Source organism: Furipterus horrens, unplaced genomic scaffold (genome assembly GCF_987537825.1).
Source record: "Furipterus horrens unplaced genomic scaffold, mFurHor1.1.pri manual_scaffold_7, whole genome shotgun sequence".
Lineage (NCBI taxonomy): Eukaryota > Metazoa > Chordata > Mammalia > Chiroptera > Furipteridae > Furipterus > Furipterus horrens.
The window spans coordinates 108,894,317-108,909,753 of NW_028327177.1; positions in this window are offsets into that span (position 1 = coordinate 108,894,317).

A 15,437-nucleotide genomic window follows, 5' to 3' on the forward strand; every position below is an offset into this window, starting at 1 on the left:
AATCAGTGAATGAGCTAGCACCCATCATGACTATCAATGAAGTTAGAAGAGTGTCTTTCTGACAGTAGCCCCCTTCTTGTACAGCCCTTTCCTGACAGCTCAGCTCTCTCTGAAAGCTCCATTCCCACCATGACAGTATCTTTCCTCTCCCATGTTGTCATCACAGTCTTCTGTTCCCATTAACCCCAAGATACCAATGATAGAACATACTTAAGACATTTCTATATCAAGGTTCCCATTTTCATCCAAAGAGAACCTGAAAACCCCAAAGGAATCCAAAGGATGAGGCTCTCACACAAGGGATTTGGGGTGAGATAACAATTTTGAGAATGGCCTCTTTGATTCACCTGTGCCTTGATTTCCTTTTTAAATTCGACCCTCCACCCCACACAGGTGTACCCAGCCCTTAGCTCTTCCTGCAGCACCTGCTGCCTGAGCTGGTGGAGACCAGTTAGCAGGGTCTGCCTAGCAATGTAGTGGGCAGGTCCACTCTGCACTACTGCTGGGCAGAACAGCAAAGCTGCAAGCCAGAGCTCCTACAAAATTCCTGCCACAGGTACCCTCTGCTCCAGCCCCGAGGCATGTCAAAAGCAGAGAATTCCCATGCTTCTTTGTAGGCTTATTTGTTTTGTTAACTGCCTGGCAGCCTCTTGTAGTCCCTGTGCCAATGGGTACACCTGCTCCTCCATCCCTACATCTTTATAAAGCATCTTCTGCCTACAAGTCTGAGCAGCAGGGCCCAGAAATGGGGCTGAGAGGAGCCATGGAAGAGATAAGATGCCAGGACCCCCTCTTTCAACAGTGGAAGCTGAAATCTCATCTCCTCCTCTACAGGAATTTAACAAGTGCCACATAGTGCCCTGGCGCACAGTTCTGAAATCCACATAAACCAAACTCTGAGATACCATATAAACCAGGCAATCACCCAAGCTCCACAGCCAATGTGGCTCCACTCACAGGTAGAACAGGTGTCCTTTGGGAATGTGTGATCAGAAGGCAGTGCATGTGGGACAGGCCTTAGCCCTAGGGCTGGTGCCCAGGGTTTGCACAGAGCAGGCTCTCTTTAGTAGCTCTTGGACTGACTTACAAAGCATTTATGTCTTGATGTGTAGGGTATATCTAACTCCGCTGAGCATGGAGTAGGAGAATATGGGATTTCCTAAAGCACAGGGGATCTTTATGATGTGAATGCTTAATTCTGAGGGTTGAAGAGGGCAGCAACTTCATCTTATGGCAAGTAACTTTCAAAACGGCTCCCACACACAAATAAGGCCAGGCTAATGGAATGTGAACACTGATTGCCCTGTACGCAGTGTCATCCATGGGTAACAATTTCACTCAGCAAATATTTATTTAATGAGTAAGAGGACAAACGGCAGAAGAAGTACATTTGAGTCAGTCTAGGTATGAGTGCAGTGTAACACCAAATGTACACACCTGTACCTGTGCTGCTAAGCTGCTGCCTCATCTTAGGCCACATTCAGGACCCCAGGACATGGTACCAGGGCTAGGACTCATGAATTTAGCAAATAAAGAAAAAGACCACTCAGTTAAATTTAAGTTTCAGATAGACAACAAAAGTGTTAGTATAAGTATGCCCAAGCAATATTTGGGAGATACTTCCACTAAAGAGTCATTTTCTGTTTATCTGACATTCGAATTAACTGGGTGCCTGGCATTTTATCTGGCAACCCTATTCATGGGAAAAGTGGAAAACATCCACCCATATCTACAAAATGATTTCACTGACACAAAAGATTCCTCAGACCAAATTCTTCCCTAGCCTCATGCCTGAAATTCATTTACCTGCAACCAAAGCTCTTAATTGCACAGTTAAATCCCATGCTTAGCATGTCCACATCCCTGGGAGAGTGGGACCATGAGCTACACTTATTGACCCACAAGGTATTACTGAAAGCAGCTTTTGGGGAATACACATAAGAGAGCACAGATGTGGGGGACGGATGGCCAGGAGTGAACATTACTAAGGGAATAAAGGACTCAGGATGAGCCTCAGGAGCTTCTCCATTTTTCTCACTCAGGCTCCATGAGAAGGAGGTACCAGTCTTTTTAAGATTGCTCCACAGGCTCATGGTCTCTCCTGTTTCTGATTTGGCTGGTAACATTCTAGCCCCTCCCCCACAATAAACCCCTACCCCCGAGCAACGCACGGCAGCTGTTATCCCAGTGATATTGCATCTGGAACAGACCTAGGTATTGCAAAGCGTCCATCTTCCCACTCAGAGTCTCCTTGTCCTGTCATTGGCCTACAATTTGAAGCTTCGTAGCAGTTCTGTGATAAAGAAACAGTGTACAGTATAGATGATCAAAAATGCCATCACAGGTGACCTGAACTTCTTCCTTTCTCTCAACTTTCCAGATGAGCTGTTCCCTTTTATTAACCAGAGATTCATAAAAATGCATAAGTGAATGCAACAGCTTAAACAGTTTTATTTTAGGACTTTGGCACTAAATACATTAAATGAATTCCCTCAGCCTTTGGACAAGAAGCCATTAGATATGGACTATTACTTGCATTATCATTACATTAGTGGGTCATTATGAAAAATATAAGTTCTAATCAGCACGAACATTTTTAGAGTGCCATGATGGGGAATACACCAGGCTGGGCTATCTCAAATATCCAAACTAACCTAACTGCAATGAGTAATGACTTTGAACAAAAAAGGTTGTACACAACGAATCACTTTAACAAATCCCACTCAAAGTCATTAGCAACTAAAGGCTTTATGAAAAAGGGGGGTCACCCCTATGTCTCCCGCTAAGTGACAGAGAGTTCTCTGAGCTTTCCTTGGTGCCCTATGACAACACTGACTGTCTTTTGCCTTTCCTACCCAGCCTCCAGCTGGAAGGAGAAGATGCTCTGTGGTCCTCCGTGGTCCTTACAAGGTTCCAGGCAGCTCTGGGGTCCCTCAAAGGTAGCTCAGGAGCCACAGGGGGTGGTAAGGAACAGGTACATGGCAAACCCTCCACCCTGCTTCAATCCTGTCCTTTTACATTCATCCATTTGTTTTTACTGTGATCTTCCTTATGAGTTCCAGATAATTCTGGAATGAGCTACATTTGTTTCCCCTGACACAGAATGATTTTAAAGTGACCAAGCTACCTGACTTTCATATTGCAGGGGACTCTGTCCCGTCCATATATGTGTCAATCACATGGGCCTATACTGAGTCAGGTCCTTGCACAAAGGCTAAATTTAGTGGGACAGTTACCTTGGAGTGGCCCAAAACAGACTGAAACAGCGGGTAAGGGCAAATTAGGCCAAGGGTCCAGCAGAGAAGCTGACCCATTCCTGTGAGCAAGGGTTCCCTCAAGGGTAGGCCTGCATTTGGGGTTGCAGGTAAGGCACAAGGCAGCCATTCAATAAAACAATCATCTTTGAAGGCTTGGTGTCAGGATTCCTCCACCCTCCTCTGAGATGCTCTCCCTGGCTTCCCAGGTTGAGAAGCCCACTTGCCAGGGAAACAGCTGCATCCTGCACAGACTCCTGAGTACACATGGAAGTAGTCTTGTTGTACTTTCTTGTTTCCATCCATTAGACTGTGGCCTCTGCTAGGGAAGGGTAGTATCCAAATAGACTTATTCATTCACTCATTCAATCATTAATTCACTCAACAGATTGAGAGCCAGTATGTTCCTTTCACACTACCAGCTGCTTATCCTATCTGTGTATATTTAGCACCCAAAATAGAGCTTGGCACCCAGTGGGTGCTAAATAAATATTGATGAATAAATTAACAGGTGACTGAGGACTTAATCTACAGAAGGGGTGTATGCCCAGGTGGCCCTAATCTTGGAGGAATGGGAGGAGGTGGTGCAGGAGGAAGGAAAGGATGATGCCATTGTGATTAAAATCTCAGGGTCTAGAACGACATGAATATTCCCACCGAACAGCAATGCCTCCCTCACTCTTCCATCCCAACTCAGGAAAACTTTTATTGCCAGTACCATTACTCCTTCGGATTAACACATTTTCTTTTTTGTGTTGCTAGTAAAATATTTCCTAGATTATTTTTGCCACTTCATAGGTACAACACGATTTCTTTCAAGTTTTTGTTTCCTCCAACTGAACTTCTCTGAATTACCTACCGGCTTTATTTAGCCAAACCTCAAGGAGCCTTTGAGGAGAAGTTCTCCTCATTTGTCTCTGCAGTACTGCCGACTACACAAAACCCTTTCATTTCACTTTCCTGGATGCAGGTGCTCACTTTGCTGGAGCTCCCTAGCCTTCCTGCTTTCAGCAACATCCTAACACTCTGCTGAATGTTGCTATTTCTATAATATCCTTTTCCCATAAAACAATCTGCATTGCACCCTGCATTTTAACTATAGTTAAATTCCTCCTCCTTATCATGTGTTCAGCAACTTTAGGACATCCTGGCTTTTGTAAGTTATTATATGCTTAGTTGAACTTATTAAATCCCTCATGTCTCTAGTCTTGTTTTCATTTTTGTAATATATTCTATGCCCTTCTGTATATATTTTTCAACAGGCTTTCTAAACAAGCAGGATAGCTCATCAAGGAGTGACAGGTGGGCTCAGGGCTGCTGGGGAAAGGTCCTCCCAGCATCTGCACTGTGACTCCAAGCATTTTGGCACCACATGTCCAAGTCTCTCCAACCAACTCCCAGAAACAAAGCAGGCTTCTTGTGGAAAAGCATTTTGAAACAGCAGGCCATGGTGGACAAAGCCCTCACTCACAGGCAATAGTTTTCATCAGACACAATGTCCTGTAATGCCATCTGTCCCACATGAACTGGGATGTGTCAGAAATATCATTCTGCCAGCTCCAGGAATGATATTATCTGAACCCAAGAAATTCTCCTGTGCTTGTAAGAGGCACTGAAATCTTGCCTGGAACTCGTTAAACTGCAGAAGGCAGAATAGAACATGCATTCAAGACTGGAAACGTGTAACATTTGCCACCAGAGCCATTGGGCAGAGGGCTGGGACAGCCCCGGGTGCTGCCTGAGCCCCAGCCCTGGCTAGAGGAAAGCAGAGCTGCATTTCCCACCACACAGCAGCCTTTGCTGAGACATTTGAGAGATTTCATCTAAGTAGCCCCTTGGGAGCGTATGTACTTATTCCAATGATTCAGCCTTACTGGAACCATTTGGAGAGTTTTTTCCTCTGAGAACTGCCTTGAGAAGCTATGATCCTTCCAGCAAATGCTTTACAGGGCCCATATGTGCTGTGCAGAGCACCTGACCCACGCCATTTATTTTCCCCTAGAAGCCCTATGCCTTTAGGAATCATCTTCTCCCTAATAAAAATCAGAAGACATTAGGCTCAGAGACATTGAGGATTTCTCCAAGGCTCCCCCCACCTCCTATGGGCCAGAGAAGGAATTTGAAATCAAGTCTCCCTCATGCCATAGCCTGAATTCTTTCTACCTATCCATGCTTCCTATCTCTAGCTGTCTAGAGTCAGCATTTACTAAGGTGACACCATGTGCCAGGTGCTGTGCTACAGGCCAGATTACAGAGGGTTTAGTAAAGATATGTCCTTTGATCTAAAAGAAATAACATCATGGGAGCAATCCCACAACTCAACTCTCCCACCACAGTACAATTGTCAAGTGCTGGACAGGAAGAACAGGGGCGCAGGGGCAGGAAATCGTCTTCTTGGAAGAAAATTGGAGGTGTGGACCTCCTTCACAGAAGATATGAATAGAAATAACAAGGAGTTTTCAAATCCCAAAAGAAAGGGAAGTTGTTTCAGACAAAAGAAGAGCTACACGGAAAGGTCCAAAGGCAGGAGAATGTACAATCTCTTGGGAAAATAAAAACGGCTTCAAATGACCTAAATTTCAGACACAGGGTAGTGGGAATGGCAATGTAAAGAGCAACCCAGATGTGCCACATCTTCTTTATCCATTATTATTTAGCTTTAAAAAAGAAGGAAATCCTGCCATTCTTGACATCATTGATAAACTTAGAGCACATTATGCTAAGTTACAGAAGGACAAATATCGCATAATTCCACTTAGATGAGGTATCTAAATTAGTCAAATTCATAGAATTAGAGAATAGAATGGTGGTTGCCAGGGGATAAAGGAGAGGAGGAATGGGAAATTGTTTCTCAATGGGTATAAAGTTTCTCTTATGCAAGATAAATAAGTTCTAGAGAACTGCTGTACAGCATAGTTAATATATGGTATTTTTCATCTTAAAATACCTTGAGGATAGATCTCATGTTAAGTGTTCTTACCTCCCAAACACACACGTACACACTAAAAACACAAGGAAATTTTTGGAGATGCTAGATTGCTAGATATATTTAGCATGTTGGTTGTGATTATGGTATCATGGGGTATTGAATATGTACAAGCTCATCAGATACATATATTAAATGTATGCAACTTTTTGTATATTGATTATACCTTAATAAAGCTAAAGAAAAAAGAAAAAGAGGAGCCCAGCACCAGTGACTTCCAGGAGAATAGCACTTTGAGCCTAATCTGGCTAATCTATTTTTGGTTTTATGGTTCTGAAATCAAGCTTCAAAAAAAAAGAAAAGATATTTTGAGTACTTTCTTTTTTCTTTTTAAAGATTTTATTTATTTATTTATTTTTAGAGAGAGGGGAAGGGAGGAAGAAAGAGAGGGAAAGAAACATTAATCTGTGAGGTACATTGATGGGTTTCCTCTCATGTACCCCCAACTAGGAACCTGGCTCACAACCCAGGCATGTATCCTGACTAGGAATCGAACCGGTAACCTTTTGATTTGCAGGCTGGCACTCAACCCACCAAGCCACACCAGCCAGGGCCATTTTAAGTACTTTCAGTGTAATCAAAATACAAATGCAACCTCCTAAGGGAACTACTTTTAGCATCAACTCTTATTTGGAGGCCTGCTCACATTAAGAGAGGTTGTACTTGTCTCCACCCCTCATCATTTTTACCTGTCATTAGAAATAATGCAGAGATATCAGTTCTCTAGCAAGTCAGCCAGTAGTCTGTTGACAAACACCAAATGCTCTAATCTTCAATTGGACCAAGTTCAATGTCTTTTATATGAGTAGAGACATACTTGTTAGCACATCAGCCTGAAAAAGATGGTCTTGGAGGCTTCTGTTAATTTTATCTGACTGAAGCACATTCAGCTCAAAAAGACATCTATTAAGTTGTCAGTCATGATATCATTTGCCTTCACAGTGTTTAGTATCTACCAAGCAGAAGCTGACAGACAGTACAAAGGCACTAAGGGAGATAGTATGCTAATTAGCATAGCACCCTCCGCACGCCTTCACTGGTTAGGAAAGCTGGAGTCATAACATGCCTTTCTGTGTGCCTTCTTCAAAGATTTCAGGCAAAGAAGTGTGCTACCAGAGCATCCTAAGTTCTCACACAAATGATTAGGCAGGCAGGCTTCCTTACTGGAGCCCGTGCTGCACCGGGGGCAACGGGCACATCTAGTATGGGAACGCATCCTTCCCAAACAACAGAATGGGTGAAATGCAGAGAGAGTGAGCCACGGCTCCAGTCCCCAGGAAATCTTAGCAAGGCTGGCTCTAGATTAAACAAAGGCACTGGGAACCATTGCAGTGAAACAGATGGGAAGGAAATCCCATGAGAGAATTGGCTCTATTTGGCAGAAATATCTATATTCATATATATGCCTATTATAATCAGTCTGATGATTGTAATCATTATAACAGCAGCTGCTGTTACAGCTTAATAGTCTATATACCAGGCACTGTGTTAGATGCTTTATACATATTATCTTGATTCATAGCAGCCTAACAGTTCTGCTGTGATAAGGGTACTATTATCCCCATCAGACAGATAGAAAATGGGGTCTGAGAGCTTATTGGTCACAATGTTAACAAAAAGTAGAGGTGCTTCCAAGTACAGGTTCATCTGCTACTCCTTACACCTGTAGAGTTTAAAACTGCAAGCCACATCACAATGCCCTTCAAATGGGTCATCACCTCTGGCTATCTGTGAGGTGAATGGAATAGGCGTTATTATTCTCATTTCATAGCTGGGGAAATACAGGCCCAAAGAGACAAGATGTTGAAATCACAAAAGGTTAGGCCAGGATTGAGATGCCACCCCTGCCTCTCAGAACTCCTCCCAGGCCACACAAGGGCCCAACGGCAATTCTTAACACATGAAAGGGAATTTAAAAATAAGAAGAAAAGCCATCACAGAAATCCAGGTATATAACTTGGTCACTCAAAATACTTCCTATAATTTATGGAGCTGGAACTTAAGAGTCCCTGGCCCCGACGTGGTTTGATTAGGTGGGCCCACCTCTGCACAGCTCCCCAGCACCCATCAAGGACATCCCACTCCCTCACAGCCCCGATATGGAGGCTGCTCACAGAGAGGCCCTCCCCAGCCTGGGCCTCGGAACAGTGTCATGGACCTCCAAGTCTCACCTTGGGCTGGGAATCCCCTGTGAGTAGGTTCTATGCTCAGGGGCTCCCTCCCTTGGGCATCCCTTATCTCCAGCAGCTACCTCCATTAGTTCTGACAGTATTAACAATGAAACCATGAACTCCATCCTCAATGTCCACAAACAGGAAATAACATGAGCCAGGCTGGGACATCACAAGAACACATCTGGATACCAAGATTTACTGAAGAATGTGTACCCTCCAGCCTCTTTACTACCTATGCAAATCACAAATGATTATATTAATCAGACAAATGAGGCAACAGAGTCCAAGAAGAAGAAAGTGAAGCATCCAAAATTTCAGTGCTATTAAGTGGGCTTTAGAACCTGAGGCCCTGACTCGCCTTACCCCAGTGGAACAGCTCTTCTGTTTTTGTTTTTTATTTATTTGGGTTTTTAAGGGAGGGTTCTCCATTAATCAGGGGAGACAAGAAGACAAGATTGGAAACCACTCAGGACAAGACTCATTCTTGGGGTACACACAGCTCTTGAGTAATGGAACTCATACCAGGAAGGCAAGAACGGGTCCTTTGTGATAGCAGAGCCAAATTGGGCATAGATGTTGACTCCTCACCCTCAGGTGGTGAGGACAAGGCAAGACCATAGTCAGGCCCCAGCAGCTGCACAGACGTTTGCCACGTGAGGTACACTTGCCATGTCAGAGAAGGGCTAGAGGCTGGGTGTCTGGGCAGCAGAAACTGCTGGGAAATGACTGGCTCAACTTCCGGGACTGTACCTGCACCCAGTTATCACCTTCTGGTGGTCAGCGAAGGGTTCTGTGAATAGCTATTTCCTGCAATGGCCAGGCCAGATGGTTCTCTCACTTGTTATTATCGGCATTATTCTCCTGAGACAGGCCAGTTCCCTGTTCCGCAAAACTCAACTGTAGTGACCTCTTCTTCTAAAATAGCCCCTGTGATGAGCCTGTCCCTGTCACTCCTTGACTATACCTCCCCTAGTGTGGTCTCTGGCACCTTTCAGGTCTGCTGATGGGAAACAGGGTCCACCTGGTAAAAGCAAATGGCAGAGAAGGACATCACCAGTCTGGGAGGAACCCCCAGAATCAGGAATCCATCCAGGAACATGAGGTAGGGTTTGGGACACAGTCCAGGTCCAGGGACCAGGCATAAAACTGGAGCAGGGACCTCATCTCCTCTCAGACTCATCCTGTGACAAAAACCACAACTGAAGCAGGAGCAGAATGTAGAATACCATGTCCTTCAAAGCCCACTTCTTGTCCAAGAGCCTTTCCTGGCCTCTACAGCCCTGTCCTCACTGGTCGACACCACAGAAGGTATTCTATGGAAAGGAGCCTTTGAGCCTGGCTCACTGGCAGTCTCTTACTGCTGTTGCTTTGGTACCATAGCTGGAGCAGCTCTCTGAGTTTCCTTCCTTGATGGAGACCACAAAAAAGGTCTCAAGTGAATTAGAGAGGGGTCTCTTGTCATTTTGTTGTGCCTGGAATATGGCTGAGATTATTGCAGAGACCCAATGATGGCCTGTCAGGAGGCAGAATGGTATGTAGAGAGGGGCAGATTTGGGAGTTAGACAGCACTGAGTTCAAATCCTGACTCTGCCACTTAAAAGGTGTGCCCCTTAACAAGTACTTAGCAATTTGAATTCTCTGAAATGAGAGTGGTCATGCCTATTCAAGTAGTTTTGGGAAATTAGAAGTAAATAGTAAAAGGATGCCTAGATCAGGGGTTCTCTAAGTGAGCTCCCTGGACCACCAGCAGCAGCAGCACCTGGGAACTTGTTAGAAATGCAAATGCTCAATCCTACCTCAAACCCACTGAATCAGACACCCTAGGGTTGTGCCTGGTAGCCTGTGTTTCAAAAAATCCTCTGGGTGATTTTGTAGGCACTTGGGAAATGTCAGCCAGAGATGAATGAATGACCTTTATCTTTGCTGGCTTTTTAGATACAGAGCTGAAGTAAGGGAGTGGCGTGTGGCCAGAGCAGTCAGTCATGATCTAGCCATGATGATTTGGGACACATCACTGGGTTAAGGAGGAGAGTGTTGTTTTATTGACTTACACATGAGCCAAAAGTATACCCAATTCCATCTAACCTGATAAGAATTTGAGTAGATGTTATTATACAGAGTAATGAACTCACCTTAAAAGCAGGTACATGCTGATAGAGTTAGAGCCAGTTAAATATGGGCTGCTGCTTATATTTCTTTAGATCTTTCTCCAAAAGCAGTGGTTCTAAACCTTGGCTGCACATTAGAATCACCTTGTAAGTTTTGAAAAATCCAGATCCCTAGGCTGCACCCCAATCACACAGGCATCTCTGGAAAGAGGTGAAACCAGGCATGAGAAGTTTATAAAGCTCCCTGGTGATTCCAATGTAGCACAGGGCTGCGAACTACTAATCTAGCCTGAGATGTTGGTGACCCACAGGAGGCAGAAAGCAGACTCCAGCCCCTCATATTCTTCATCCCCACCCCTCTCTCCTCTTGGTCTCCACCCTCAGATCAGAGACTCAGGCATTATCATCACAGAGGCAGAAAGCCAGATCATGAGCTGGAAGTCACTTGGACTTCACCAAAACCTTTGGAAAAATGAAAGGCAAATATTATTTCAATTTTGTGAATAAAAAGTCAACATTGTCCCTGTGAGATTCTGAGATGTATTCAGTAGCTTGCCTAAGGGGTATGGTCGTCAGAACTGGCTGTGTCCTCTGCAACACAAAAGTTCGCTCTACTGTGACATACTCTTTCCCCCTTCTGCCTAGAAAGCTGCCATATACTGAGCACTTTGTGGCAGGTACTTGACATCATCCCTAACTCTCAGCAACCACGCTCCCAGAGAGGTATGATTATCCACATTCTGCAAAGAGAAAACCCAAGTTCAGAAAAGTAATTCAGTTGCCCAGTATCATACTGATAGTAAATGACAGAGATGGAATTGAACTTGGATCTTTTTTGTTCTAAATATAGTGCTCTTTCCACTATACCATACTGTCTTTCTGGGAGAGAGGATATGAGAAAATGACAACACAGGCTCTTAAAATAGACTTTGACTTGAAGCCATCACAACAAAGTAACTCAGAACCAGAAAGAGGCATGTCTAATTTTGTACATCCCTCTCTCTTCTACAAGGCCTGGCTGAACCAGGAGGAGAAGGACCTCGGTGAGAGTAGAGGGTAGCCCAATTATATGTAATGGTTCAAAGAGAAAGACAATGTTCATGTGCTTTCAGGGCCCACCGAGCTCCAGGATAAGGTGTTGAAATGTCTACTAATGCCCTACGTGGTGAATTTATGCTTCAGATCTGAGGTTCTGACTGAGGTTCTCATGTTTACTTGGCTTCACTCATCCTTGATCTCAGCCCTCTCTTCAGAAATGCTGCTTCAGGGCATACTGCTCCATCCCAAACACTGACTGGCCCAGTGGTTGCATGGAGTCCTTACCTTACTGGACCAGAAGCAGACAGGTGGACTAACTCAGCAGAGAACCCCTGGCAATCAGCATCACAGCAAAGCTTCTTTCCTATTCTACCTGTCCCTGTCCCCCCTGTAACAAGTTACAAGGTACTTTGTCTTTCCTTCAAATGTATGGGTCTCAGGAGAAATTGGATATCTGTCATTTTGGGTATTTGCAATATTCTCAACACAATCCCTATTGTATTATGTTAGACTTTTGTCCCCATTAAGGTATGTCAGGTCTCAGGAAATTAGGCAAACATAAGTAATTCAGGGAAAGGAAAACCCCTCACTAAGCGACTCCATGCAGAAGAGTATCTATTTGTTGGACTGGATTTTGTGTGTATACATGCATATGTCATAGGTTTGTGCAGATATCCTTTCCTTAGGACTTCAGTTAAGAAAAAAAATTAACAAATTACTGTAATAGAGAAAGCAAAATGATTTGGAATCACACTGACCTGGGTGTACAATTTCAACCCTGACACAGCACAACCCATACAATCAGTCCTTCATTGATTCTTCATCTGCAGGACAGGGGATAGGGGAACAGAATCTTCTCTACTGCCATTGTTGCCTCATGAGGCTGGGTGAGAATTAAGAGAGGACAGACTGAGGGAGTGCTTTGTAAACTGCAAAGCTTTATGTAAATATTAGCATAGTCATAATATCAGCTACCATTATTATGTCTCTTTATGATTTTCAAGTATGCTATGCCACACACATTCAAGTCACATCATTACAGTGCCTGGCACACTGCAACCCCTGAGCTAGACAAAGTCTCTGCCATCAAGAGTTTATAGTCTAGGAGGACATTCCCAACCAGAGAACACTGAGTGGTGGGTCCTAAACTAGAAAGGAAAAAGCACAGGGATGAAATGCAGGTTCCAGAAGAGGAATACCTAACCTAGACTGCAGTCCAAGAAGACTTCATAGAGGAGGTGATCCTTGAGCTTTGCCCAGGAGGATATGCAAGAACAATACAGGTTGGGAGGCTGGGGATGCAGAGGAATAGCAAGCACAGTGAAACAGAGCAAAAAGCAAATACACTATGTTTGGAACTACAATAATTTGATATCTGCAAAGGTCTTCAACTCCTTGACTAAATAATTTCATGTCTTTGGGATCCTGAGCCCCACTGGGGCTGGGACAGGAGAAAGATGGATTTATCCTTGCCTCTGATTACAGAGCTAACCCTAAATCAATGATTTCCTCTTCAGAATAAATCAATGCATCTCCATTACCCAGCCCAAATCCTGACACATGTTTGATTCTCCATAAATATTTGTTGAATAAATGCATCTTCAACCTCCAATAAAATCTAGAGGTAGTAGAATATGATTATGATAAAAATAACCATAGAGTATCAAACACTTTATATCCATTTTTATCCTACACTTTATATCCATTTCATTTACAAACTGACTTCAGCTATCTCTTCAGTGATACCCTGGTTCTATCTGCAACTCCCACTCCTGAATTGCCAGAGTGAGAATAGCAGTCATTCATGGACTACCTGCTCCTTACCAGGACTGTGCTCAGGGAGTTCCATTAAGTTTTCCACCCAATTCTCCAGAGAACCCTATAGGACAGTTGAGAATCACTATGTCTTACAGATGGAGAAGTTAAAGCTCAGAGAGGCAAAGTGATTTTCCCAAACTCACACAGCTAATTAATAAATACAACATAATGATTCCAGCTCAAGTACCTTTGACCCCCATGCCTGTGTACTTTACTACATATGTGGCCAAGCTTTCATGTAGCTTAAAGTCAGGGAGCATGGCCACAGACCAAACAATAATAACAGCAGCAACAAAAAGAACTAGTAAATGTTGAGTGTCAAACATCTCAATGATAAAGCGAGGTACTGTCATCTTAATCCATACAACAATTCCTATAAGATAAGTACCATTGTCCTCATTTTACAGACGTGGATCTGAAATTCAGAAAGGTTAAGTTACTTTCTCTAAAGGCACAGTGATTAAGTTGCAGACTTAAGTCTCCATAATTCCAAAGCCTAATTCCTCTTAACTACAATACCACTTCAGTGCCAACTACAAACCCAGCAAGAATAGAGATAAATATTTGCCTATTTTCAATAGGAATCCAAGATCCTACCAGGGCTTGATGATGGAGATATATATACTTTTTGACTAGAGCACTGTTATCCATCCACATCATTTATGGAAGCTGTGGCTGATAGGCATAATCGGCCTCATCCATTTAATAAGCTCTGAAGGAATTGCTCATTAAGAATGATAGTGACCCTCACTCTGATCTTCCTGGATCTAAAACCTTCAAATCTTCTTAAGTCCAACAAAAATAATGACTTTCTCATATGAATGCACCAAGATAGAACCCTAAATCTCCTAAGCATATGTCTGCATTCACTATTGCTCTCAAGGTAAATATAAGATATATAACTTAGTGTGGGGTTATACAATTTTAGAGATTAGGGTTTAAGCCAGATTCCTAAAATGGGGTTGGGGGGCAGACAGGAAGAGACCCACACAACACAGGGTGTTTCTTCCATAAACTGACTTCATCTATCAAAAAAACGTTGCAATATAGACTTTGGCCTCAGTGTCATGAAATATTTACACCAAAATATCATCTCCATTTGTCAAAAAGCCAAATGTTATTGTTCCATGTGTGATCATCTGTGCTCTGCTATGGTTTTGCTCTCAGCGTATGCTAAGGCAGTGCCTCAAGAGGTCCGTATGGCCCTGCAACATCTGCTCTCCTTTTCCCCCTTCGGAGGCTTTTCTTTGATAGTCCTAGAAATGTAGGTGCTCATGAATGTCTCCTACCCAAACTGGCCTACGTTCAGAGGATGTGAGAATAGAAACACAGGAAGGACATTTCAGGTCAACCTCACTCAACATTCAGCTCCAGATCCCACCTGTGAAGATGGCCACAGAGATTACACTGAGGAAAAGTGTGATGGAACCTCTCCAGGGTTTCCCGAGTGTACGCCACAAAAGAGGGAATGGACTGTGATCCAAGACATCAAAAAGTTTCAGAATCAATATGTTTGGGAAACACTGAAACAAAATTAAACAGTCATCTTAACTACAGATCTCAGAATCTTTTATATATAAACAGGTATTGCTTAACTCCAAAGAATGATTATGATACCCAGTATGTCCCTAATACATCTGATCATTTTAAAAAATGTCAGCTTGGCCCTGACTGGCGTGGCTCAGTTGGTTGGGCATTGTTCCACAAGGTGAAAGGTCACCAGTTTGAATCCCAGTCAGGGCTACCTGACTGGGTTGCAGGTTTGGTCCCCAGTCAGGGCGCATAAGAGAAGCAACTGATCAATGTTTCTCTCCTTCCCTTCCTCCCTCCCTCCCCTTTTCTGTAAAAATAAATCAATAAAATTTTTTTTTAAAGTGTCCCCTTGGACTGTTCTTATTATGTGGAATACCCTCTTAGAAATGCTATCTAAACTTTTCTTGAACCCATTTTTTGTTTGTAAAGTGGACACATCCTGGGGCAAGAAATCCTATATATTCTCCATTCTAAAATGTTCCTAATATGTATCTTCCAGCCTTCATTTCCCAGCCCAGCTTGGGAA